At 41.1% G+C, this 27,049-nt stretch overlaps 1 pseudogene; it reads right to left on the bottom strand.

Annotated features, from left to right (window-relative positions):
• Nucleotides 1-24,810: 24,810 nt before the first annotated feature.
• On the bottom strand, nt 24,811-26,664 carry LOC143403304 (actin, cytoplasmic 2 pseudogene; annotated as a pseudogene).
• Nucleotides 26,665-27,049: the final 385 nt, after the last annotated feature.

A 27,049-nucleotide genomic window follows, 5' to 3' on the forward strand; every position in this document is an offset into this window, starting at 1 on the left:
TGCATTTACTTCACATGAACTTTTCCTGGGATACCTCACATCCAAACCATACCAGAGTGGGAATGGGGAACAACAGGAAATGGGGAAATGGGAGTAAGACATACTTGGAGGCTGATGAATTCAATTCTAAAATTAAGTTATGTTGACAACTAATTGTACAATTCCATACATTTATTTTAAATCATCGACTTATATGCTTAAAATAAATTAATTCAAAGTTACAAAATAGAAAAAGAAATGGGCTGTCTGTTGTCCCATGGAAGGAACATGACACATGTCAAATGGGGAGAAGAACTCTTCTCACAGCACAGCCCAGAGCACCCCAAGGGCTATGCAGTTCTCAGACACCATTCATAGTCTTTGTGGGCAAAGGAAGATGGGGGAAAATCTAGTGATTCCCTTGGTGTATTTTACTCCACATGGAGAGCCTGAAGAACTAGGAATTGAGCACACTATATGAGTGGTTCATTACCCCAAGGAGAACTGTCATCTCTGTAGATGAGAGAACAGAAGTGTCCATGACCAGCCATTGGAAGAGAGTTATTAGGGCCCAATGAACACCTCTGCTTTCCAGAAGGTACACTCTCATGTTGGTTCTTGGCCAGAGAGCCAAAGGAAGCAGGGCTATGATAAGAATTAGGAACTAACTGCCCATCCACATGTTAGGAGGGCAGTGCCATCATTTATGAGCCTCCATGGTCCCCTGGCCTCTTCGAAGGGCAGCCTCCATCTGTTAAGTCTCAACGGCTTTCATAGTAATAGTCACCTAATTGGAGAATTGAGAGTGAAATCAGGGGGAAATCTGTGACTCATTCGCTAGAAACAGTGGCTTCTGTACTTCGAATGAGAGACAAAAAATCATAACTGATTTCCTGTTCTTCTCAGGGGAACAGTTTGTAATATTCTAAAGCAATCAAGCAGGAAAATGAATTGGCTTTCCCACCCGACAGTCCATGGGGAAAGTACTATGAAATAACACTAAATTGTTATATCTGTATAATTAAATCTAACACTTTGATCAATTTGATAAGAACTGTGTTCTCTGTTGCCTTTAAGATCTGTCAACCAACTGCCTCTTCTCTGGCTGTACTGAGTCTAATTGATGCTCATAGACCAGAGGCTTGCCCAGAGCTTGCTTTCATATCAACAGAACTGTCTCTGGAAATCAGGAAATGATAGAATGGCCAAGTACAGTGGTGCACACCTGTAATCCCAGTGGCTCCAGAGGCTGAAGCAGGAGGATGGCAAATTCAAAGCCAGCCTCAGTAACTTAGCAAGATCCTGTCTCAAAATAAAAAATAAAAAGGGCTGGGGATGTAGCTCAGTGGTTGAGTGCCCCTGGGTTCAATCCCTGATACCAAATAAATAAATAAATAGAAAAAGAAAGAAAGAAAGAAAGAAAGAAAGGAAGGAAGGAAGGAAGGAAGGAAGGAAGGAAGGAAAGAAGAAAACGACAGAATGGAACTAACAGAAGTGATAGGGAAAGCAGAGGGGAAGGGAATGACCTCAAGCAGGTTTCTGAATTGCTAGAAGCAGTCTGCTCCTTGGGGAAGGACTTCCCATGTGCGTTTTGGTGAAATCCATGATGACTTGAAGAATAGTTCCTCTGCTCCTCTAAGTTCTCTTTGCTGTAAGTTAGCAGTGAAGGCCACAGAAAAGGTACAGTTGGACAAGACCATCATGTGTTGTGACGCAATGCTACACAATTCCTGTTGTGCCCCTGAGGCTTTCTCTGTGACTGACTTACTCTAGGTGCTGCATACCCTCTTCCCCTCCCCCATTCCGTTAAGAACAGAACTGGCACCTTTTATATCTACCAGTCCCTCCTCCTCCTCCTTGTCTTCCTTCTGACCATCAGGAAGATGCCAAAAGACGAGAGCCTTCACGTTCACCTGCATAGTATACCAAAAAATTGAGAGAAATCATTTCCATTTTCATTTCATGGTAGAAGGAACTTGGGCAAGTTACTGGACCTCTGTATACTTCATTTCCTCACTTGTAAAATTTGGATAATAGAACCAATCTCACAAGATTGTTGTGAGACTACAAGAAGTCTGAAACCTGTAAAGGACTTAACACACTGTCTATGTCACAATGGTTATTCATTGTCCATTTGAGCATTCACTAGACTGAGTACCTAGTATATGTTGACAATGGTGTGGGGCATATGGTATTTGGCATGAGGTTTATATGAGTGTATTAAAGGCAACGTGGTACAGTGGAAAGAATGTAGGTTCAAATTTCTACTCTGCCTCTTATTTGCTTTGTGGCCTAACGCAGGTTACTTTAACACTCTGGTCCTGTTTCTTCATTTGCACTCCATAATGTAAGTTGTCAACCTATCACTTCTCTCAATTTCTGCTGGTATTTAAATGAGATAATTCACATAAGATGCCCACATCTACTGGGGAACCCCTATAGCCTAATCAGTAAGGGATGAATAAATATAAGACCCATTTTTCCTTCCTCATTAGGTATAAGCAATGAACCTCAGTCAAGTTTCAGTCTAATTTGTGGAATAATTCTAATGCTATAGATTTGGAAGATTGCTGAACCAATATTCTGTTTTAAATGCATTATTGAAATATTATATTTTATTTATTTATGGTACCAGGGATTGAACCCAGGGTACCACTGAGCCATATCCCCAGCCATTTTAATTTTGTGACAGGGTCTCTGCTAAGTTACTGAGGGCCTCACTAAATTTCTGAGGCTGGTTTTGAATTTGCAATCCTCCTGCCTCAGCCTCCCAAGCCACTGGGATTACCAATATATACCACCACACCCACATGTATTTTAGAGATCTCAAAAAGTCTTACATTGAATTCTAAACAGCAGATTCTGAATTTTGAAAAAGTACAACTGATCTGCGTGGCCTTGGGCAAGTTAGTTCACCTCTCTCTGCCTCACTTTTCTCATCTGTAAGATTGAAGTAATTCTACAATTTAACTCATGAGGTAGTTGAAAAAATGAAGTAGGGACTGTGTTTTATCCAATGGCTCCCTCTTAGTAAGTGTTCAATGAATGACAGCAGGTTTTGAAAGAAGACAAACAGAATAAAATGTTAAGTGTTCTTTTTAACATTTTGGATCCAATATCAGACCACTTTTGTGTTAGGGAGGAAAACTAGGCTATTTTGAATCATTGTACTAATCTTTGGATCTTAACATCTGGAGAACAGCCACATTCTCCCACCAAATGCATGTCACAGCCAGGGAAAAGACAAATTGAAAGCTGCTTATGCTTACAGTTATGATGTCCCTTTATGTGACTTAAAATTTATGTCTCCTGCTCCCCAATTTATGGATGGAGACACTGAGACAGAGGAATTGCTACTGAAAAGAAATGACAGTCAAGGATTTGAGACTATCAACACCTGTCCCTTCTAATCCTACCTTTTTGTTCTCTGTTAACTGGGATACAAAACTAAATTCTTACTACTGAATTCACCAGAACTTCATGACAAGTGTTTTCTGTCCCCACAGCGTATCCAAAGTAGGGAACTTTTAAATTTATTGTCATTTTTATATCTATCTTCTTTTTGTTCATAGTTTATCAGAAGCTCTGGGGAGCGCCCCGGTTTCTCCACTTGATGAGGGGCTTGGATAATGAGGCTTTGGAAGGGGCCCGCCAGCTCTGACATTATGCATTTGCAGGGAGAGCTCAGGGATTTTCAAGAATGCATGTGATGGTGTTTCCCTAGTTAAGGTCCTTGTTAAAAAAAAAAAAAAAAAAAAAAAAAAAAAAAAAGGTTATGTCCACCTTTCCTTGTGTAAACCCATCAGATACTTGGGCAAATCACTAGGCATAATTAAAGCATTCTGGATGACGCGTGCTCAGCTAATTGGACTGAAACACAGGGTTGGTTAGCAAGTTGGCTGAGTGCCAGGTAGCAGGTGTCTGCATAGAGTCAGCCCAGATTCCTTTTTCTCTGCCCCCCCTCAAGGCAGGAAGGTCTGCGGGTTTTGTTTTTGAAAAACTTTGCCTACGTTTTGTCCCACTCCCACCCTCATTTGAAAATGCTGAGGGCCCCAAATCAATCAATCAATCAGTTTACAAAATGAAAATAATATCTTTTTTTCTGTGATTTTGTTTCTTTTCATCATTTTCAGTCTGGGTTTTAAGGGATCATTGGTTGTTTCGCATCATCTTTACCTTTTGTCTTGAGCAGAGATATACAACCAGTATTATTTGATGTATTCCTTTGAGGTTAGTTGGACTGGGGCTTTTTGCCAAGAGACCACATTTCTTAATGTGTTCCCAATTGTTTAATGTTTTGCATTTCCAAACCACAGTGTCATTTTTATCTTCGGTTTTTAACTTCAGTCTAACTCTTCAAACTCTATTATATTACTTTCCTCTATCCAAATATAAATTCTATATTTACCAGAAACCCCACCAAGGGAAGGCTAAGGATGGTCAGTGATGGACACATGGGTAGGATTTCTGGATCTCAAGTGAGTGGGGAACGGCATTCCCTACATACCACTGATAAACAAGCATCTCTGAATAAGCATCTGAATCCCTGCCCCTGGGTCATTTGGATAAACACCTGCTTGAGTCTCAGGGGGAAGGGTTTCCCTGGGCCTGAGCAAACTCAGCTGGAGAAACTTTCCTGAGTTTCCACAATGTTGCTGCAAATAATAGAATCCAACTTGAGTGAGCATCATAAGGATTCTAGGAGTCTCTCAGAAACTAGAAAGTCACCAGGAAGCAAGATAAGCATTCTTTGTCTTTTTCTCTGTGGTCTCATCTCTATGTCTCCTAGCATCTCCTTCCATCTCTGCTTGGAACAAGCCTTTTTCAGCATTCTCCCTTGGTCTTTTGAAAATATCTACTGGTGTTTGGAGGTCCATGGGCTATTTTGTAAAATGCAGTGATATAATTTTAGGAACCTAAGGGTGCCATAGATTGACTTTTTTATTATTATTATTGGTACTGGGGGTTGAACTCAGGGTGCTCTCCCACTGAGTTACATCTCCAGCTCTTTTATTATATTTTAAAGAAATTTTTAGTTGTAGAAGGACACAATATCTTTACTTTATTTATTTTTATGTGGTGCTGAGGATCAAACCCAGTGCTCACATGTGCCAGGAAAGTACTCCACCACTGAGGCACAACCCCAGCCCCCTTTATTATTATTTTTTTTTATTTTGAGATTGGGTCTCATCAAGTTACCCAGACTGGCCTTGAACCTGCAATCCTCCTGTCTCAGCCTCCCAAGTAGCTGGAATTGGGAGTTGGCCTCAAAGTTCTTCTCAGAACTAATGACTAGAAAAACAAAATGTGGTCTGTCCATACAGTGGATATTCAGTCATAGAAAGGAATGAAGAAGTGATACATGCTACAATATGGATGAACCTTTAAAATATAATGATAAGGGAAAGAAGGTAGTCACAAAAGGTTGGATATTGTATGATTCCATGTAATGTTCAAATAGGTCAATCTATTTGTTTTACAGTGCTAAGGATAAAACCCCATGGCGTTGTACATGTTAGGCAGGTGTTCTACATCAAGCTACACCCCAGCCCCAAGAATAGCATTCTAGAGGTCACCAGGGACTAGGGAGAGGGGAGAATGGGAAGTGCTTCTCAATGGGTCAGGGATTTCTTTTGGGGGTATGAAAATGTCCTGGAATTAGATTGTGGTAACACATGAATAACTCTGTGAATATACTAAAGCTGTTCTTATGTACTTCAGAAGGGCGAATTTTATGGTATGTGAAATATATCTCAATAAAAGTAGAGGAAAAAAAGAATCCTCCTTTGCCTGGCACTCCAGGAGACTACCACACTGAAATCAGCAGGTGCCATAAAATCTGAAGGTTTGCTAGTTAACTTTTTAAGTCCACCTGTGAGTAAGCTGAGACACCCCCCCACCCCTCCAGCTATGTTTCTTCTAGAATGTATCATCATTTCCTCATGTACTGATTGAAGTCCTGTGCTCCCAGAACAAATTGGATATCGTCTCTGAACCTTTTCTTACTCTTTCCACCTCAGTCTTTACCCTGGAACCAATTAAATTCTCCCTTCACTATAATTCAGCTACATTCTGCACATTCCTCTAGCCCAGGCCATATCACACTGTACCTTGGGGTCTACATACTGTTCACAATCTCTCTCTTGACTGCTTCCTCACCTCTGTACCTACAGCTTCTCTGCAGAGTGCAGTCTAGAATGTTTTTCCTCATAAAATTATAAAATACAGTCCCAGCCCTAAGGATTACTACAGATTATTCGAGGTAGACAGTCATCCAATTCACTAAAGCATATGCCCCAAATTAGATGTAGATAATTGGGGCCCGAAGAAGAAAATGATGGAAGAAGCCTTACAGAGGAGGTGACATTTGAGCCGAGCCTGAACATTTGGATACGATTTCTCAAGATGGAAAAGCTGTGTGTGCTGCTGGCAAGTGAGGAGGTGACTTCTGATGTCTCAGGTACAGAAAGTAGCTTGCACTGGCACAAGCCTGGCAGAGTGCATGGTATATCCGAGGACACCAAAAATAGGCTGGTTCTGACTGGCAGTCACAGAGGGTGGTCAGGGCCAGAACATAACAAGGTTTTTTACCATGTGAAAAAGTTTGGATGGCTTTCTGAGGGCAGTGAGAAGTCATGAGAGATTTCTTTAAAAGAAGTGACGTAACCAGATGCCCATTTTTTCTTGAATAAAGGAAACTAAGGGGCTTAGGGGAGACCAAATAGGTCACTGTTTCAAAGGTGAAAGGGGAAAATGACCAAAAATTTTAGAAATATAGACTGACTATTGTGCATGTCCTTTAGGAGCTGAGGGCCTCAGCCCCATGAGGGACAGAATTCTGCCAACATCACAAAGCTTTGAAGAAGATCCCAAGCTCCAGAGACAATGCAGGTGCCAACACTCAGATTACATCCTTAATGAGGCCCTGAGAAGAGAACCAGCTATTCCATGCCACATTTCTTTTATATTTTTCTTTTCTTTTGGTACTAAGAATTGAACTCAGGGGTGCTTAACCACTGAGCCACATCCCCAGCCCTATGTTGTATTTTATTTAGAGACAGGGTCTCACTAAGTTGCTTGGTGCCTCACTAAGTTGCTGAGGCTGGCTTTGAACTCACAATCCTCCTGCCTCAGCCTCCTAAACTACTAGGATTACAGGCATGCGCCACCACTCCTGGCTTCCCATGCTATATTTCTAACCTACAGTGAGCTAAATGTATGTTGTTTTAAGCCAGTCAGTTATGGTAATTTATTACATAATAATAGAAAAGTAATATAGAAGTATTCATCATTCATGATTAAATTTACTGTTTACCATTCCTGGTAATGTATTTCAGCAAATTAGGAATAGAAGGAAACTTCTACACAAAAAATTACCATAAGTATTTAAAAAAAAAAAATTTAGTTGTTGATGGACACAATACTATTATTTTAGTTATTCATTTTTACGTGGTGCTGAGAATCAAACCCAGTACCTTACACATGCCTACATATTCAGCAATTCTTGTCATACACCCTGATTTCACACTGTATTACAAAGTTATAATAATAAAAATGTCATGACACTGATAGAAAAAACATATATATAAGCCAGTGGAACATAGTAGAAGGCCCCAAAGTAAACCCACGTGTGTACATTCAACTAATTTTTTGAGAAAGCCACCAGTAATGCACGACAGAGAAAGGATAGCCTCTTTAATAAGTAGTGCTGGGAAAACCAGATATCCACATGCAAAAGAATGGAATTGGATACCATACCCAAATATCAACTCCAAATGGATTAAAGATCTAAACTTAAAACCTAAAAGCATAAAACTCCTAGAAGGAAACATTGGTGGGGAGAGATCCTTAACACTGGTCTCAGCAATGATTTTTTGGATTTGAAAGATAGCAAAAGCAAAAGTAAACAGGTGGGGTACATCAAACTAAAAATGGTCTGGACAGCAAAGGGAAAAAAACCAACAAAATAAAAAGGCCTATGGAATGAGAGAAAATATTTCCAATCTGTATATCTGGTAAGGAGTTAATATGCAAAATAAATAAAGAGCCAATTTAACTCTGTAGAAAAACAAAAAACACCTGATTTTAAAATGAGCAAAGAAGCTATGCATAGTGGCACAACTATGGAGGAGGCTGAGCTAGAAGGATTACAAGTTCATAGGCAGCCTCAGCAAACTAGATCCTGTCTCAAAATTGAAAAGGATGGGGATGTAGCTTGGTGATAAAGTGCTCCTGGATTCAATACCCAGTACCAAAAAATAAAAATGGACAAAGGACCTAAATGATATTTTTCCAATGAAGACATAATAACTAGCCAATAGTGTGTGAAAAAGATGTTCAATATCACTAACCATTAGAGGAAGCCAATCAAAACCACAATGAGACACCACCTCATACCTCTTAGGATGGCTGTCATCAAAAAGTCAAAATAAACCAAGTATTGATGAGGATATATAGGAAAGGGAACACTTATACACTGTTAGTGGAAATTTAAATTAGTTTAGCCAATATGAAAAATAGTATGGAGACTCCTCAAAAAATTAAAAGTAGAATTACCATATAATACAACAACCCCACTTTTAGGAATATACCCAAAGGAAATGAAATCAGTATGTCAAAAATACATTTGTACTCCTGTGTTCATTTTAGTAGTATTCACAGGAGTCTAAGTGTCTATTGACAGATGATTGGATAAAGAAAATATCACACACACACACTGGAATTTTATTCAATCATAAAAAAGAAGGAAAATCTGCCATTGCAACAACATGAATGATCCTGAAGGACATTCAGCTAAGCAAAATAAGCATAACACAGAACAAAAATACTTCATGCTCTCACTTCCATGTTGAATCTGAGGGAAAAATCAAACTCATGGTAACATAGAATAGAATAGTGGTTACCAGGGCCTGGGGAGTGAGAAAAAGGGATGTGTTCATCAATAGGCATAAAATGAATAAATTCTGGAGAACTAATGTACATCCTGGTGATTACAGCCAATCATAATGTATACTTGAATTTTTCTAGGAGAATAGTTCTCAATTGTTCTTACTACAAAAAAAAAAAAAAAAGATAACCAGGTGAGGTGATAGATGTATAAATTAGCTTGATCTTGGTCATCATTTCACAATGTATACATATATCAAAACATCACATTGTATACCTTAAATAGGTACGATTTTTTGGTCAGCCATACCTCAATAAAGCTTGAAAAATCTAAACAAATAGATCTATCATGTTCTAGAATTGGAACACTTAGCAGTGTTATCATCAATCCACAAATTGATCTATATATTCTAGTACAATCCCACTTAAAATCTCCAGTTATTTCTTTTTGTGACACAGTATTTGTACATTTTTATGGGGGTACATTACAATGATTAAATATATGTATACAGATATAATAATCAAATCAGGGCATTTTCATCTCTTCACATATTTCATTGTAGAAATTGGTAAGCTGATTCTAGAATTTATTATAAATGTAAAAGAACCTAGAATAACCAAGAACAATTTTTAAAAATGAAGATTTCAGGATATTCACACTTCCTGATTTCAAGACATATTTCAAAGGTAAAGTTATCAGGACAGTTGAGTGATTGATTCTTACTAAGGAAAGATTAACAAAAAGTGGGAGAAAAAGTACAGAAAGCAGACCCCATACACATGGTCAGCTGAAGACTCCAGTATAGTTCAAGGAGAAAGAAAATTATTTTAAGTAAATGATGCTGGAACATTTGGATAAGTGTAAAAAAAAAACAGAACTTTGGCATCTTGCACAAATCTTAATAAGGTGGATGATAGGCTGAAAAGGATAAGCTAAAACTATAGAGATTCTAAAAAAAATCACAGAATGGGGGATGGGGTTGTAGCTCAGTGGTAGCGTGCTTGCCTAGTATATTGAGGCACTGGGTTTGATCCCAGCACCACATAAAAATAAAATAAAGACATTGTGTCCACCTACAACTACAAAATCAACCTTAAAAAAAATCATAGGATGGTATCTTCATAACCCTAGGATAGACAAGGATTTCTAGGAAAAAAGCAGAAAAAGAACTAACCATAAAAGAAAAATTAATAAATTAGACTTCATTAGAAAATAGAACAAGCAAGCTTTTGTTCTTTTACAGGCATGGTTAAGGAAAAGAAAAGGCAAGCCATACACTGGGGAAAATATTTGCAATACATGTATCTCACAAAGGACTCTTACCAAGAATACATAAAACATTTCTAAAAATCACCCGTAAAGATAAAACAAGCCAGGCACAGAGGTACTTGCCTGTATTCCTAGCTACTCTGGAAGCTGAGGCAGCAGGATTATTTGAGCCCAGGTTTTGTGGCCACCTGGGCAACTATAGTGAGATCCCATCTCAAAAAACAAATAAAAAAGATAGAACAGTCCAGTCAAAGGAAGATAAAGAAAAGTGCACACACACACACACACACACACACACACACAAACACATACAAACACACAGTATTCACAATTATTGGTCATCAGGCAATCTGAGTGTTCTTAATGTGCGTCCAGCCATTTTCCCCCCCCATAATGGTGGTATTCTATGCAGAGTATGGCAGGCAGCCAGTGTGGGCCTTGTGGTCAGCCTCAGATAATTAAGAAGTGACAGGGCCATTATAGCTTAAGGCAGACTAGACTTTTGCCAGTCTGTCATGAGGTTTCATCCCGAACATTACAGACAGGTTCCATCCTCCATCATGTCTAAGCTGGATTACTACCATAGTTTCCTATCTGGTCTCCTTTCTGCCATTGCTTCTAAGTAATCTGTTTTTGTGTGTGTGTGTGTTTGAAGACAGTCACTTTTTAATTTTTTTGTAGTACTGTGGTTACTGCTGGATTTTTTTAATTTACTCTAATTTGTTATACATGATGGCAGCATGCAATTTATTTCATATTATACATATAGAGCCCAGTTTTTGAAGACACTGTACACAAACTATTTTCACACATTCGTATCTTATACATGTACTTAGTGTAATGATGTCGAACTCATTCCACCATCATTTTTTAAAAATATCTTTATTTGGGCTGGAGTTGTGCCTTAGTGATAGAGTGCCTCCCTTGTATGTGTGAGGTTCAATCCTCAACACCAAAATAAAAAAATAAATAAACAAGATAAAGTTATTGTGTGCATCTACAATTAAAAATATTTTTAAATCTTTATTTTATTTATTTATTTTTATGTGGTGCTGAGGATTGAATACAGTGCCTCATGTGTGCAACGCAAGCACTCCACCACTGAGCAACGACCCCAGCCCCATGTAATCTATTTTGAACACAGTTCAAAGGCTCTTTCTAAAATCTAAGTCAGATCATACCCTCCCTCTGACCCAAACCCTATAATCACTCTTATCCCATTCAGAGCATAAAGCCTATAGATAAATGGCCTATGAGGTCTTGCATGATCTATAGCTCTCCACCTTTCAGACTTCATGCCCTACTTCTCTTGCCCTCAAACACTTAAATCCTGGCCTCCATATTATTTCCCAAATATGTCAATTTGAGTGATGCCTCAGGACCTTTCAATCTGCTTTCCCTTTTCTCTGAACTGTTCCTTACCTAAATAACCCCATGACTTAATCCTTTTCTTCATTGTCTGTCAGCTCAGATGTTACCTTTCCAGTGAGGTATTACCTGACACCTAAATTAAAGTTACAGCTCCTTCCCCTTTGTCAGAAAGCCGTATCCCTTCCTCCCATTTTAGTTTCTTTATAGCACTTATTACCTTGTCATAGATTTATGTATTGTATCTCTATCCCCCAATTAATACTGAAGATTGGCAAGGTGGGCAGAGGCTATCTAGATTGGTCATGTTTAGATCACCGTACCTAATGCAGTACTGGTATATAGTAAGCACTCAGCAAATATATACTTAGTGCATGAATAAATATATGTATGAATGAATGCATTGAACAAACACTTTCTTTGTTTAAATATCTTTTTAGTTGTAGATGGACACAATATCTTTATTTTGTTTATTTACTTTTATGGGAGCTAAGGATGAACCCAGTGCCTCACATGTGTAAGGCAAGCACTCTGCCACTGAGCCCAGCCCAGAACAATCACTTTCTGTGTGCTTACTACTTACCTAGTGATGAGCTTGGCACTGTTTGCAAGAGCTGTAGGGCAAGTAGTCTACCCCCAAACAAAGCATGGTAAAATGAGAAGGGATGCTGAAGAAACCTAGAGTAAAAAGCAACCTGAGATGTTCTTTTCTCTGGGCGAGATTGGGCTAGACTAGGAGAACCTCTGACTGTGGCATTGTCTTTAATTGCCTGATGATCCTCTCTGGATAGATATTCTTCATACATGTTTCTGGCAAAAGTATTGGGGAACTTCAGTCCACTGACATTTCCTCAGGATTACTACTTTGAATGTCCCTGCATCAAGAACAGAAAAGTGAGAAATTGATTCAGTTTTAAAGAACAGGCAACATTTCTGACAGAAATAGAGTACTTATATAGCTTTAATTTTAACTACATTTTGCATGGAAATGGCTACAAAATGGCCAGCAAAGCAAAGCAAAGTCAGCAAAATAGTAGCTCACTGCACACTCGATGCCTTCAGCTGCAGGTTGGCATAAAAATGTAATAAAATCATAAACCACATTAAGAACATTCATTCAATCTGAAATGATTTATTGAGAGCCCTTGTGTATCAGGCAGGGTTTTAGGCATTGGGGAGTATAGTCAAAAACAGAACATAAATATCCCTGCCTTCAAGGAGCTCCCATTGCAGTGGAAACAAACAAATAGACAATAAACAAATATAGGTTGAATATCCCTTACCCACAATGCTTGGGACTGGAAGTGTTTTGAGTTTTGGATCCCCTCCTCCTATTTCGGAATAGTTGCATATGTTTAATGTGATATCTTGGGGATGGGACCCAAATCTAACCACAAAATTTATTTATGCTCCTACACACAGACTGAAGGTAATCTTCAACATTATTTTCAATGCTCCTGCATTTTGACTTGTGGCCATTGAGTTGGTACTCAAGAAGTTTCAGATTTGGGATCATTTTGGATTTTTGGATGTTTAGGAATATTCAACATGTAAATCAAATATATGGTACAGATGTCCCTCAACTTACCATGGTTTGACTTGAAAGTTTCTGACTTCACAGTGGTGTGAAAGAAGTATGAGCTCAATAGAAACTATGTATCGAATTTTGAATTTTGATCTTTCCCGGGCTGCTAATACACAGAACAATACTCTCTTGTGATAGTGGGCAGCAGCAAGCCAGGTGGCAGCTCCTGGTCAGCCACATTGTGACAAGTGTAAAGCCACCCACACTCTATGTGTATTGTGTCACTAGCCACTTTGATATCTTGTGTTTTGTGTTTTCACATCCCATCACATCTACAGAATATCCATCTACATGTGCACCTGCAACATTCAACACTTTAGTATGAAAAATGCTTTGTGTTAGATTATTCTGCACAACTGTAGGCAAATGGAAGTGTTCTGAGCATATTTAGGTGGACTAGGTTAGGAGTAGTCAAAGCATTTTCAACTTACAATATTTTCAATTTATGATGGGGTTAGAGGGCCATGACCCATCATAAATCAAGGAACGTCTGCATATTAGATGGCGGTGCATGCTTTGGAGAAAAATCAAACAGGGAAGGAAGATAGGTAGGATAATAAAGTGAGCAAGAGGCATTTGAATGGAGACATGTAAAGAGGTCATGGAACAAGACACATTATATTTGAGAGAAAGGTATCCGGGTAAGAAAAGAAAGTGCCAAGGTCCCGAGGCAGAAGTATATCTGGTGTTTTGAAAAACAGCAAGCAGGTGAATGTGGCTGGAGCACAGAGATTCAGTAGAGAGTGTATTGAGAGGTCAGAAAGGTCACAAGAGGACAGCAACCTAGTGGGGCCCTGTAAGACTTGAGCATTTTCTCTTCCTGAGAGGAGAAGTCACTGGAGGGTTTGAGTGGTGTAGTTAACAACCTGGCTTTCATTTTCATAGGATCACTGTGGCTGCTGGATAGAGAATATATTGGGGTGGTGGCAACATTAAAAGTTGGGAGACCAGTTGCAAAACTATCACCACAATCCAGATAATAGGTAATGGACATCATTCATCAAAAATATGGTGGCAGCAGAGGTTGAAGAGATTGGTGGCATTGGAAGGGGTAGGAAGTAGTCATAATTCTAGGTATCCTTCGAACTCAGAATTAAGAGGATCCAATGAGCATGGAATGTGTTAGAAAGAAAGAGGTCAAAGGAGACACCAAGGATTTGTTGGGCTAAGCAACTGGGAGAATGGAGTAGTCATTGCTAGAATGGAGAAAACAGTAGAAAATTTGCTGGGGTGGTGGTAATCAGAGGCATAGATTGGGACCAATTAAGTCAATCAGGTAGTTGGGTATGGGAGTCTCAAGGTCAGGGGAGACATTCAATGGCCTAAACCATAGAGGTGGGAGCTTCCTGCTTTGATTTGAAATATATAGCCATCATATTGGAGTAGTTATTTGAGGGGTAAGAGATGGAGAAGTGAAGTACAAGGGCAAAGCTCTGGGTCATTCATATGTTAAATGAATTGAAGAGCACCTTGACATGTGGTTTGCAACACTTAGCAGGAAGATAAAATCATATGTTGAAATCCTCATCCCAACATGATGGCTTTAAGAGGTGGGACCCTTGAGAGGTAATCAGGTCATGAGGGCAGAATCTCATAAAAGATTACTACCTTTATAAAAGAGACCAAAGGAGTTTGTTTGTTTCTATCCACCGTGTGAGGACACAATGAAAAAGCACTCTTCTATGAACTAGTAAAGTAGTCCTTACATGATACTGGATCTACCAGTGCCTTGATTTTGAACTTCCCAGCCTCCAGAACTATGAGAAATAAATGTCTGTTGTTTATAAGTCACCCAGCCTATGGTATTATTTATTTATTTTGCCAGGCTCAGCAGCACATGCCTGTAAACCCAGTGACTTGGGAGGCTAAGGCAGGAGGATCACAAGTTCAAAGCCAGCGTCAGCTACTTAGCAAGATGCTAAACAACATATGGAGACCCTGTCTCTAAATAAAAAATAAAAAGGGGTGAAGATGTGTCTCAGTGGTTAAGTACTCCTGGGTTCAATCCCCAGTACCAAAAAAAAAAAATTGGTACTGGGAATTGAAACCGGGGACTCTGAGCTATATTTATATCACTGAGCTATATTTCCAGCCTTTTTTTGTTTGTTTTATTTTGAAACAGGATCTCGCAAAGTTGCTGATAATCTTGCTAAATTACTGAAGCTGGCCTTGAACTTGCAATCCTCCTGCCTTGGGCCCCTCAGGGTCACTGGGATTACAGGCATGTGTCATTGTGCCCATCATTATGGTATTTTTTAATAGAAGCCAAACAGGCTAAGGTAGTACCTATCCTAAAATACCAATCCTGAAGTAATTTTGGTAATTCATTAAAAAGCTTTTAACAGGGCCTGGGGATGTAGCTCAGTGATAGAGCACTTGCCTACAGTTTGCAAAGACCTGGGTTTAATCTCCAGCACCACAAGAAGAAAAAAAAAATTAGGAGTGGGAGGATAACAGTTAATGTTTGTGGTCAATATTTTTAACCTTTTCCCCATCCCATAAAAAAAGTAACAGGAAGGTTTTTATTTTTGTTTTGAAACTAGAATGATTTAGTATAGGATTTTTTTTTTCAGAGAGCACTTTTTGGCTAAAGCAGAAGTGTCCCCATCCTCGAAAAGTGCCGTGTACTTAAGGAATGCTCATCAGTCCAAAAGGTTCTGTCAAATCTACTGGGATGATTAGGAACTTTCTGGAAATCAAAGGCTGGGAATTTGATTCCTAGAAAACATTAAGGGAAAAAAACAACTTTATTAGATGGGATGTAAAACTGTTTATTGTAATGTTGTGTAAAGTCTTTGCACACTCATTTTTATTATTTAGTCCTAAGAGGTAAATTTTTGATGATCAAAATGCTCAAGATATCATTTGCTCTCAAAAAAGTCACAAAGGAAATTTTATATGTTGTTTTCCAAGATCTATAAATCCCCAAAATGTGATGATTGAGGTAGGGCTGGTCCATGGTAAAAAACAAAACAAACAAACAAACAAACAAAAAAACCAATGCTAACGTCCTTTTGATGCTGTGGAGGGGGAGTGGTCAAATTCGGCCTTTGCCTTTGCTTTCAGTTTAGTCCAGAGATCCCCTGTTGGCATAATTGCCTTTTCAAATGCCCTAAGCCATCCTGGAAGGGGACCGAGGCTGTCTGCATTGTGTGTGATGAGCTCCTTTTCAGAAGCTGTGTTCATCTCTGATGTTGCTGGGACTGCTCTCTGGAATCTCTCTTCATCCACCCCTCTCCTGGGAGGGTCTACTGGACCCTGGGAATAACTAATTTACAAATTTTCTAGAGTAATTGCACAATTTATGAGTGCTGCCCCCCCCATATACACGGAGCCCACTTTTCCATCATTTTAGGGAGAGATCTGATTACTACCTTTTTTAAGCATTCATAGAACAAGTTGGCCATCTCTGATTTTCATGTGGCTTGGACCAGTGTCTGGGACCCTAAATCAGTCCCTCTATGCCCTGATAACACTCCCTCTTGGTATCTAAAGAATGTCAAAGTAGTGATCTTCAGAGTCACACATTCTAACCTCTAATCTAAGTTCAAGTGCACAATTGACAAATTGTGTGCTTTAAACTGTCCTGAAACTGAAATAAATTTTGATAAGTTGTCAAAAGCAAAACTTCAGTTATATTGTGCCATTTGGTTATGAGGCTACAACAGTCACCAGTCAGCTGACTTCAGGATTCAGAAGTACAAGTTAGGTTAGTCCACTTTTTTTTAATGTTCTTTTTTTTTTAATGCCTTTATATTTTTTATGTGGTGCTGAAGATCGAACCCGGGCCCCGCCCATGCTAGGGGAGCTGTCTACCTCAGAGCCACAATCCCAGCCTCAGGTTACTCCACTCTTTAGTCCCTGACCTCTTAATGCTTTCCTTACTGTGAATCTACTGAACGCTCATAGTGACTGCAGAGTACTAGAATGACAGAAGTCAGAATGGCTTCTGAGAGGCACTCAGGCTTAAGTGAAACAGGGAGAAGGTTAGGATTTAAATAGGAAGAATTGTTGCAGAAAAGTGAGCCAGAAAAATCTTGTATTCAATACATTTCTAAATTATTATTATTTACCCTATTTATGAAATTATGACACCAAAATATTTTTGTTTATATTTTATAAGATTATGCAGTAACTCATGTATCACTATTGCCTCTATTATGTCTTATAAGCAATAGAATGTTTTTAAAGAGAAAAATATATAAGGAAGATTGGAGAATGGGGAAGATTTTGAGCAGAGAGAATAGTAAAAACAAGGGTTTGGAGTTTGGAGGTCGAGCCATATCTTCAAACACAAACAAGAAGAGGACCCTGGCCAAAGTTTGGTTGCATAAAAGAATAGATGTGGGAAGTAAGTAATGGCTTATTCAGTTTTGAGAAGCAAAGCCAGATGTTCAGTTTGGAGCAGATTGTAGAGGAAATATCACTTTTGTTCAAAGCTTGGTGTCTCATTGCCTGTCCATTCCATACAACCTATTCCTTTTGGACAGATTCAGTCCACACTCACAAAATTCTAGGGGGACCTTGTCAAGGGCCAGGGATGAATTGCCAATGTTTCTCTAGTGTTTTCTCAGTCTCTCTTCTCCTCCTACTGATCTTTGATCCTGAAAGCCCTGTGGTGGCTCTCCAGCTCTAATATTCAGTACTGTCTGACCTTGACTTAAGTTTGGTTGAACCTGCTTGGTTGGTTTATATGCTCTAGTATTTCTTCCAATATAACTTGCTTTCCCCCCTCAGGTTCCCCATACACCTTCTGGCCAAGACCTAACCTGTGGATAACCCTAAGTTGGGAAGTAGTCATTGGCAGTCTTATCCAACCAGCTGACCTTCTCTCCATCCTTTCAAGCTGCCATTCCTTCTTGAAATGCACCGAATCTTGCTGCTTTTAAGGTCCTGTGCTAGCAGCAGTGGGGAAAGCCAAGAAGAAGAAGTTTCCCTGTCTTAAAGGACTACAGGAAAGAAAAACAAGATACACTCATGAATCCAATACATATTAGAACGGTATGTGATACAGTCAGTGCTTGCAAATTCTTTGATAAAATACCTCTTCCAGATGGCAGGAATCAGAAAAGGAAGTGTTCATTTTCCATTCATTCATTCATTCATTTGTTCAATAATCACTCATGAATTCATTTGTTTAGTGTCCAGAAAACTTGAAAGATGGAGTCCTGTTGACCATTCAGGGGGAGAATGTTTCAGATCCTGTACTTAGTGGCTAGAGAGGAAGAGGTAGCCAAAACAGCTCTAAGGAGATTAGGGTGGGTAACACCAAGGCATTAAATAGGCCATTGGCAGGAGGATTCATGAGTTCAGGCCTGTTGCATTTGGGCATCTGATGGGAAGCTCAGCTGCCAACGTCCAGGAGGAATAGGGAATTATAGAAGTATAGCTATGAAGAGAAATCTGAGCCACAGATCAAAAGATGTAGGTGTCCTTGGCCTCAGAGGCCAGTTGAAGTTGTGACGTTTGAAATTGCTAAGGGAGAGGAGGGGGAGGGAGAGGAGAAACTCTTAAGCAAATACAAGGGTTATAATGATGGTCTCCACAACTGTACAGGGAGTTAAGAACATGTCAGTGTGATATTCCTGGGGGAGGATGTGGGGCACATTCCTAATAAGTTGGTGAATAAACATACATGTTCTGATCACCTGAGAAGTGTTTGCCATGAGAAAGGCGAGTGCAGGATGGCTTCTTGAGGATTTCTAAGGATGGTGCAGGAAAGGAAGTATCTGGTCCGGACCATGGCTGAGAGCATCCCTGCAACTAGGATTCCTGTGCAGCTTGAGTCAGTGTGGTCCCCATGCATTTTGAAGGTTTAAGAAAGAGGGAGCACAAAGCATGGTGGTACATGCCTGTAATTACAGTGACTTGGGAGGCTGAGGCAGGAGGATTGCAAGTTTGAGGCTAGCCCCAGCAACTTAGTGAGGCCCTAAGCACCTCAGACCCTGTAGCACAATAAAAAAAATTAAAAAGGGCTGGGGATATGGCTCAGTAGTAAAGCACTTCTAGGTTCAATCCCAGTACCAAAAAAGAAAGGAAGGGAGGGAGGGAGGGAGGGAGGAAGGAAGGCAGGAAGGACGAAAGGGAGGAAGGAAGGAAGGAAGGAAGGAAGGAAGGAAGGAAGGAAGGAAGGAAGGGAGGGAGGGAGGGAGGGAGGGAGGAAGGGAGGAAGGGAGGAAAGGAAAAGGAAAGAAGGAAAGAGAGAGTAGTGAAGACTTGAGAAGATACACAGTGAGCCAACCAATAACCAACTGTCTTCATCCATTCCCTACAAAAACCCCAGGCAGTTCATTAAAACCATGGAGACTTGTGCCAAGGATGGCACACTCAATAAAAATCCTCTTCCCCCACTTGCAACCTCCACCTCTGGCACTCTACAGTTGGTACTCAAGCCCATCAGCAGTGTCACCTTCTTGTGACAAGGACAGACAGCATACTGTTAGCTCCCCTAACAATGTCTTTTAAAGTATTTTCATGTAGAAGATGCTAAGAGAATCATTCAAAACTTAAGATACTGTGAAAACTTAAATCTTCCTGTTATTAGAAACCATTAATGGAGGTAGTGTAGTATAATAGCAGAAAAAGCAATGGACCAGGTGTTGTGATTTGAATCTTACATGTCCCCCCAAAGCTTGTATGTTAAAGGCTTGGTTCCCAATGCTGCAGTGTTCAGAGGTTTTGGGGAGGTGATTGGATTGCAAGGAATATGCGCTCATGAGTACATTAATCCATTGACAGATTTATAGCTTAATGGGCTATTGAGAGGTTCTGGAATCTTTAGGATGTGGGACCTATTTGGAATAAGTAGGACACTTGGAAAATACATGCCCTGGAAAGATATTATTTTGTCCCTGGACCCTTTCGCTCTCTCTCTTTGCTTCATGACCACCATGAGGTGAGCTTTTTGCTCCACCATGTCCTCCCCCTGCCACCACTATAATGTTCTGCCTTACCACAGGCCCAGACACAATGGAACCATATACTGAAACCTTTTAAACTGTGAGCCAAAATACACATTTCCTTTTTTTTTTTTTTTTTTTTGGTATTGGGGATTGAACTCAAGACCACTCTACCAGTGAGCAACATCCCCATTTTTTATTTTGAGTCATGGTTTTGCTAAGTGGCAACCTGGCCTTAAACTGGCAATCTTTCTGCCTCAGCCCCCTGAGTCTCTGGAATTATAGGCATGCACCATGGTGCCCAGCTCATCTCCTCCTTTGAAATTGTTGATAAACAATTCTTTCTCAGGCATTTTGTCACAATGGTGGAAAGCCACCTAACAGATGGGGAATGCAAGAAGCTCATTCCTTAGACAAGTTACTACACTTCTTTGAGGCCAGCTTTCCTTATTTTTCAAATGAGGAGTTTTAGTTAAGAAAAATTTTAGATGTTCCCACAAGGGCGCATTGCAAGGGAATATAGGGAATAACGATGATCATGGACTTTGTAGTCAAGACCTGAGTTTGAATCTCAGCTCTGCCTTTCAATAACTGTGCAACCATAAAAATGGTATTCAGCCTCTCTGAATTTTAGGTTTCTTCATCTGTAAAATGTAGAAAGTAATAATGCCTGTCATATGAGGGTAGTAGAATAATCACATGAGCTATTGTTTCACGTAAAGCCATTCGGAGTAGATATAACATAAGAGCAAAGTACAGAGTAGCAATCAGGCCTTCGGGAGAGCAAAGCCATAAAGAGAATGGAAGGAGGTAGTGATCCATGCACTTAAGCTTGAGAAGAGAAAGAAGCCACACTCATAGAGAGGCAATTTAGCATGGTGATTAAGGGCACAAGCTTTGGAGTCAGAGCTGGATTGGAAGGCTTAACTCTTGGACTTCACTAGATGTGTGGACTTGGCTAGGTGACTTAGGGTCTCCATTTTCTTATCCAAAATGAGGAAAATTACAGTACCTTTCAGAGTGGTTGTATGGATTAACTGAAGTCATGTATGGGAAAAGCCTCACATGGTACCTGGCAAATATATACAACAAATTATTGTGATTCTGGATTTCTACATCTGACATGTGGAAAGCAGCTCAATGCAGGCATAATCCTCACTATGGGGAAATGCTCATTTCTCTAGTAGGCATGGCCTAACTTTTAGACACTTAAAGGACCCTGGATTCGCAGTATGGTCCTCTGCTTTCCCCAAGTCTCAGGTATGCCCCAATCTCTGTGATGTCAGTTGCGATTCTTGAGAGTTAAGGCCTAGAGCCAATGCCTTTTCAAGTTGGAAGGGCCCTCACAGATCACCCGGGGGATGATTGATGCCTTTGAAGTACAGATGTACCAGGCGTTAGTAGCATGAAAATGTATGTCATGATCATATATTTGAGAGAATGCTAACATTGAGGGGTTGGGCTACTGCAGGACTTCTCAGAGCCTTTATAATGTGCTGCTGTGGTTGGAATGTTTCTTCTAACATTCATGTGTTGGAAACTTGATCCTCAATGTGAGGTGTCAGAAGATGGGCCCTAATGGGAGAAGTGTGGATCATAAGGACTCTGTTCTTATGAATGGATTAATACTGTCATCATGGGATCAGGTTCCTTATAAGAAATAAGTATGGCCTCTCTCTGTCTCACTTGCTTGTGCACATGTACACACATGTGCCATGCTCTTACACTTTCTTGGTCTTCTGCCTTCTGCTATGGGGTGGTATATCAACAAGACTCTTGCTGTATTATGGTCCCTTAAGTCTCAGGCCTTTGGCTTCAGACTGAGAGTTATAAGAGTTATACCATTAGCTTCCTTGGTTGTGAGGCTTTTGAACTTGAACTAAGCCAGGCTGCCAGTATCCCTGGGTCTCCAGCTTACAAATGATCTATCATGGAACTTCCCAGCTATCAGAACCAGGAACCAATAAATTTTTGTTCATTGTAAAAAAAAAAAAAAAAAAAAAACTCAATTTGTAGTATTTTGTTATAGCAGCATAAAACTAAGACACATGTCAAGGTATATTATGACATTTTAAGAGGGATATATAGAATGGAGTGATTTCCAAACATATTTATTTTGCCATTGAACTATTTTGTTGAGTTATTTTCTCCTAAACTGGTCACATCATTTAAAATGTGCATGGAATATTATACTTCCACTAAATTCTTTTTTTATTGCAGTACTGGGATTGAACCCAAGGGTGCCTTACCATTGAACTACATCCCCAGTTCCTTTAAAATTATTTATTTACATGTGGTACTGGAGATAGAACCCAGGGACACTTTATCCCTGAGTTACACCTCCAGCCCTTTTAAAATATTTTTTATTTTGAGACAGAGTCTTGCTGAGTTGCCAAGGCTGGCCTTGAATTTGTGATTCACCTGCCCTTGAGCCTGGCCAGTAAGTTCATTTTAAAACTATAACTCTAGGACCCAGAAAAGGCAAAGAACTGGCCAAAGTCATTCCACTAGTCAGCAGTCAATGCAGAGTCTGAACTAAAACTTGGTCTTCCTGATTCTTGAAGTAATACTTTTCCACACATACCATGAGGACTGCCTCTCAGTTTGCTTCATTCTGAAGTGATTTGAATGCAAACCAACTAAACAACAGGGAGTATTCTTGATCAGAGAGTAGAAAAATGTCACAGGAAACTTTCCGAGATGTCATCATTCATAAACAAGGCTGTGGTTATTCACAGTATCGCTGGCTCATTATTGAAGCTCCACTATACTCATTAGCTTTGGAATTAGTAATGTGCCATGAGCCTCATGCTTGTCCATCAGCATAATCAAAGCAAATCCCATTTGGATAAGGTTTTCCCCAAATAAATGTGAATTTTCAATTTCTGATTCAAAATAATTTGTTGTTATTGTTGTTGTTGTTGTTTTTAGATATACATAACAGTAGGGTGTGTTTTGGCATATCACACATACATGGAGTCTAACCTATTCTAAGTAGGATCCCATTCTTGTGGTTGTACATGATGTGGAGTTTCACTGTGGTGTATTCATATATGAACATAGGAAAGTGATGTCTGATTCATTCCACTGTCTTTCTTATTCCCATCCCCTGCCCTTCATTTCATTCTCCTTGTCTAGTCCACTGAACTTCTGTTCTTCCCCTCCCCATTTGTTGTGAGTTAGCATCCACATATCAGAGAGAACATTCAGACTTAGTTTTGGGAGGATTGACTTATTTTACTTATCATGATAGTTTTCAGTTCCATCCATTTACTTGCAAATGCCATAATTTCACTCTTCTTTAAGACTGAGTCATATTCCCTTGTGTATATATACCATATTTTCTTTATCCATTCACCTGTTGAAGAGCATATAGGTTGGTTCCATAGTTTAGCTATTTCTTCACCAAATCTTGAACCCCTCAAAATTATCCCTGAAGGTTGGAATCAACTTTTTCAAACTTTGGTTAATGTTTATAGTTTCCTCCTCCTAGGAGGCATGAATGTTCCTAACACCATCTAGAATGTTGAAACCTTTTCAGAAGGTTTTCAATTGACTTTGCCCAGATCCATCAGAAAATCACTATGTTAGGCCAGGAATGCTGGTGCAGGCCTGTAATTCCTGTGGCTCAGGAGGCTGAGGCAGGAGGATCAGAAGTTCAAAGCCAGCCTCAGCAAAACCAAGGCATTAAGAAACTCAGTGAGACCGTGTCTTGAAATAAAATACAAAATAGGGCTGGGGATGTGGTTCAATCATCGAACGCCCCTGAGTTCAATCCCCAGTCTCCCCCCACAAAAAAAAAAATTACTATCTTAGGCCTTACAAAATGCATTTCTAAGTCTATAGCTTTTTAGACTATATTGCCTAAATGATAAAACTTGAAAGTTGAACTTAACTCCTTGATCCCTGGGCTGCAGAATGGATGTTATGTTAACAGACATGCAAAGAACATAATCTCGTTGTGCATCTTCATGAGAACTCTTGGGTGACCAGGTACATTGAGCAGTAACATTTTTAAAAGAATATATTTTTTTTTCTGAGCAGTAGGTCTCAAGAGTGGGTTTGAAATACGCAGTAAACATGTTGTCAACAGAGGTGCTGTCACCAGGCTTTGTTGTCCTACTGAAACACAGGCAGAGCAGACACAGGACAATTCGGAAGGGCCTAGGGCTTCAACCCAATCAGCAGCTGCATTACATACCCCACCCACCCCCGCAGGCAGGAGAGTCAGCCTGTCCTTGGAGGCTGTGAAGTCAGGGTTGACTTCTCCTCTGCAGCGCTGAAAGTCCTATAGCTGCCATTCTTGCAACAGAAGGCTGAGTCGTGTCTGTTGAAGACGTGCGTCTCCACTTCTCCACCTTCATCCAGGACCCCAGCCGGGTCTCCTGGAGAATTTGCTGTGCTTCTCCAGCCGCTCTTGCTGCTCCCCTGCCGCTGGCTTTCCAGAGACGGCCTCTTTCCTTAGGCCTCATCAACCAACCTCCGCTAGCTTCCAACTTTGCTTCTGCGGCTTCCTCACCTCTCGGCCTTCAGAGAATGGAAGAGTTGGGACTTGCTCTGGATCAGGATTTAGATTAAGGGGATGTCGCGGCTGCTTGGTTCTTCTGTCCTGACCACTAAAATTTCCTCCAGATCAGCAATGCAGCTCTGGTACTTTCGGAACTTTCCAGTGTTCACTGTACTCCAGGGCACTGTTGATTTCCTCCAAGAACTCTTTCTTTGCATTCACAACTTGGCTAACCGACACAAGAGGCCTAGTTTGTGCCTGTCTCAGCTTTTAACATACCTTCCTCTCTCACTGTAATTACATCTAGCTTTTTTTTTTTTTCAGTGTACTGTAGCACTTTATTTTTCCTTACTCAATTAAGTGTTGCTGGGGCCTAATGTTCTCACATAACAGTAGAAAACCAAAAATTTTGTCATCTGGTAAAGAATTAAGTACAAAAAACCTTACATAAATTAAAATGAATTTACAGATGTAAATGCAAACCGTTTCCAACTCAAGGCAAGTAATAACCAATGGTGGTCAGGCGGGAGAACATTGGTAAGAACGGAAACTGGGTCCTAAGGCTCGGACTTTCCCACCCTGTTAGACCGGCAAGAAGTGACAGCTGGCCCAGGAACTCTTGCCAGCCCGAGCAATCCTGGAAGTCTGTCAGCCGACACATGAATACCCTGCACAGATCACTGCTGTGGTCTCAGATTCGCTGAGCCACGGACTTCTCCTTTATGCACACTCTCACCTCAGGTACCAGGTGAACGAGCCACATGGACTAAAGGCTTAAATCAAAGATATGCACAGGGCATTAAACATATACCAAGGGAACAGTTAACTTGAATACAAGGTCAAAATCAGCAACGAGTTCTACGTTCCAGTGCTGACATCAGATACAAGCTTCAAGGACAATTTCTTTTCAAAGGCTTATTTCAGTTTCATGAGGCTAGCATGAGGTGTATACATTTGCCAGAGCAAATTTATACTTCAGATTCAGCTCATGCAGCAGGTGCCTGGCACCTGCTCAGTCCATCTAGAAGCATTTGCGGTGGACAATGGAGGGGCCTGACTTGTCATACTCCTGCTTGCTGATCCACATCTGCTGGAAGGTGGACAGTGAGGCCAGGATGGAGCCACCGATCCACACAGAGTACTTGCGCTCAGGGGGCGCGATAATCTTGATCTTCATGGTGCTGGGGGCCAGGGCTGTGATCTCCTTCTGCATCCTGTCAGCGATGCCTGAGTACATGGTGGTGCCGCCTGACAGCACGGTGTTGGCATAGAGGTCTTTTCGGATATCGACGTCACACTTCATGATGGAATTGAAGGTGGTCTCCTGGATGCCGGAAGATTCCATACCCAGGAAAGAGGGCTGGAAGAGTGCCTCTGGACACCGGAACCGCTCGTTGCCGATGGTGATCACCTGCCCATCGGGCAGCTCGTAGCTCTTTTCCAGGGAGGAGGAGGATGCAGCAGTGGCCATCTCCTGCTCGAAGTCCAGGGCAACGTAGCACAGCTTCTCCTTGATGTCGCGCACGATCTCCCGCTCGGCCGTGGTGGTGAAGCTGCAGCCGCGCTCTGTCAGGATCTTCATGAGGTAGTCTGTCAGGTCCCGGCCAGCCAGGTCCAGACGCAGGATGGCGTGGGGAAGGGCGTAGCCCTCGTAGATGGGCACTGTGTGGGTGACCCCGTCACCAGAGTCCACGACAATGCCAGTGGTGCGCCCAGAGGCGTACAGGGACAGCACAGCCTGGATGGCCACATACATGGCCGGTGTGTTGAAGGTCTCGAACATGATCTGAGTCATCTTCTCTCTGTTGGCCTTGGGGTTCAGGGGGGCCTCCGTCAGCAGCACCGGGTGCTCCTCGGGGGCCACGCGCAGCTCATTGTAGAAGGTATGGTGCCAGATCTTCTCCATGTCGTCCCAATTGGTGACGATGCCGTGCTCGATGGGGTACTTCAGGGTCAGGATGCCACGCTTGCTCTGGGCCTCGTCACCCACGTACGAGTCCTTCTGGCCCATGCCCACCATCATGCCCTGGTGGCGGGGGCGCCCCACGATGGAGGGGAACACGGCCCGGCGGCGGGGGGGGGGGGGGGGGGTCGTCGCCGGGCCGGCAAAGCCAGCTTTGCACATGCCGGAGCCATTGTCAATGACCAGCGCGGCGATTTCCTCTTCCATTGCGATCGGCGGAGGACCGACCACCGAGCAGCGACAGAACGCGGAGCGCGGGCCGGCGGCAGCGAGTGAGACCTACATCTAGCTTTTAATTTAAAAAAAGAGAGATGTGTGAATCTTCCCTTCAGTTGAATTTTTAAGGCCATTGTAGGGTTATTCATTGGAGTAACTTAAATATTATTTGGTCTCACCGAATAGGGGGGACCAAGGAGAGGGAGAAAGAAGGGGGAGATGTTTGATGGAGCAGTCAGAACACACTTATTTACCAATTATTGCAAGAGTCACCAAAATGAGACCCACAGATACAAAGTGAGCACCGACTGTTGGAAGGACTTGCTTGAGGGTTGCCCTTATAGGAAATGTCATAGCTGCACAATGTAATGAAACA

Source organism: Callospermophilus lateralis, chromosome X (genome assembly GCF_048772815.1).
Source record: "Callospermophilus lateralis isolate mCalLat2 chromosome X, mCalLat2.hap1, whole genome shotgun sequence".
Lineage (NCBI taxonomy): Eukaryota > Metazoa > Chordata > Mammalia > Rodentia > Sciuridae > Callospermophilus > Callospermophilus lateralis.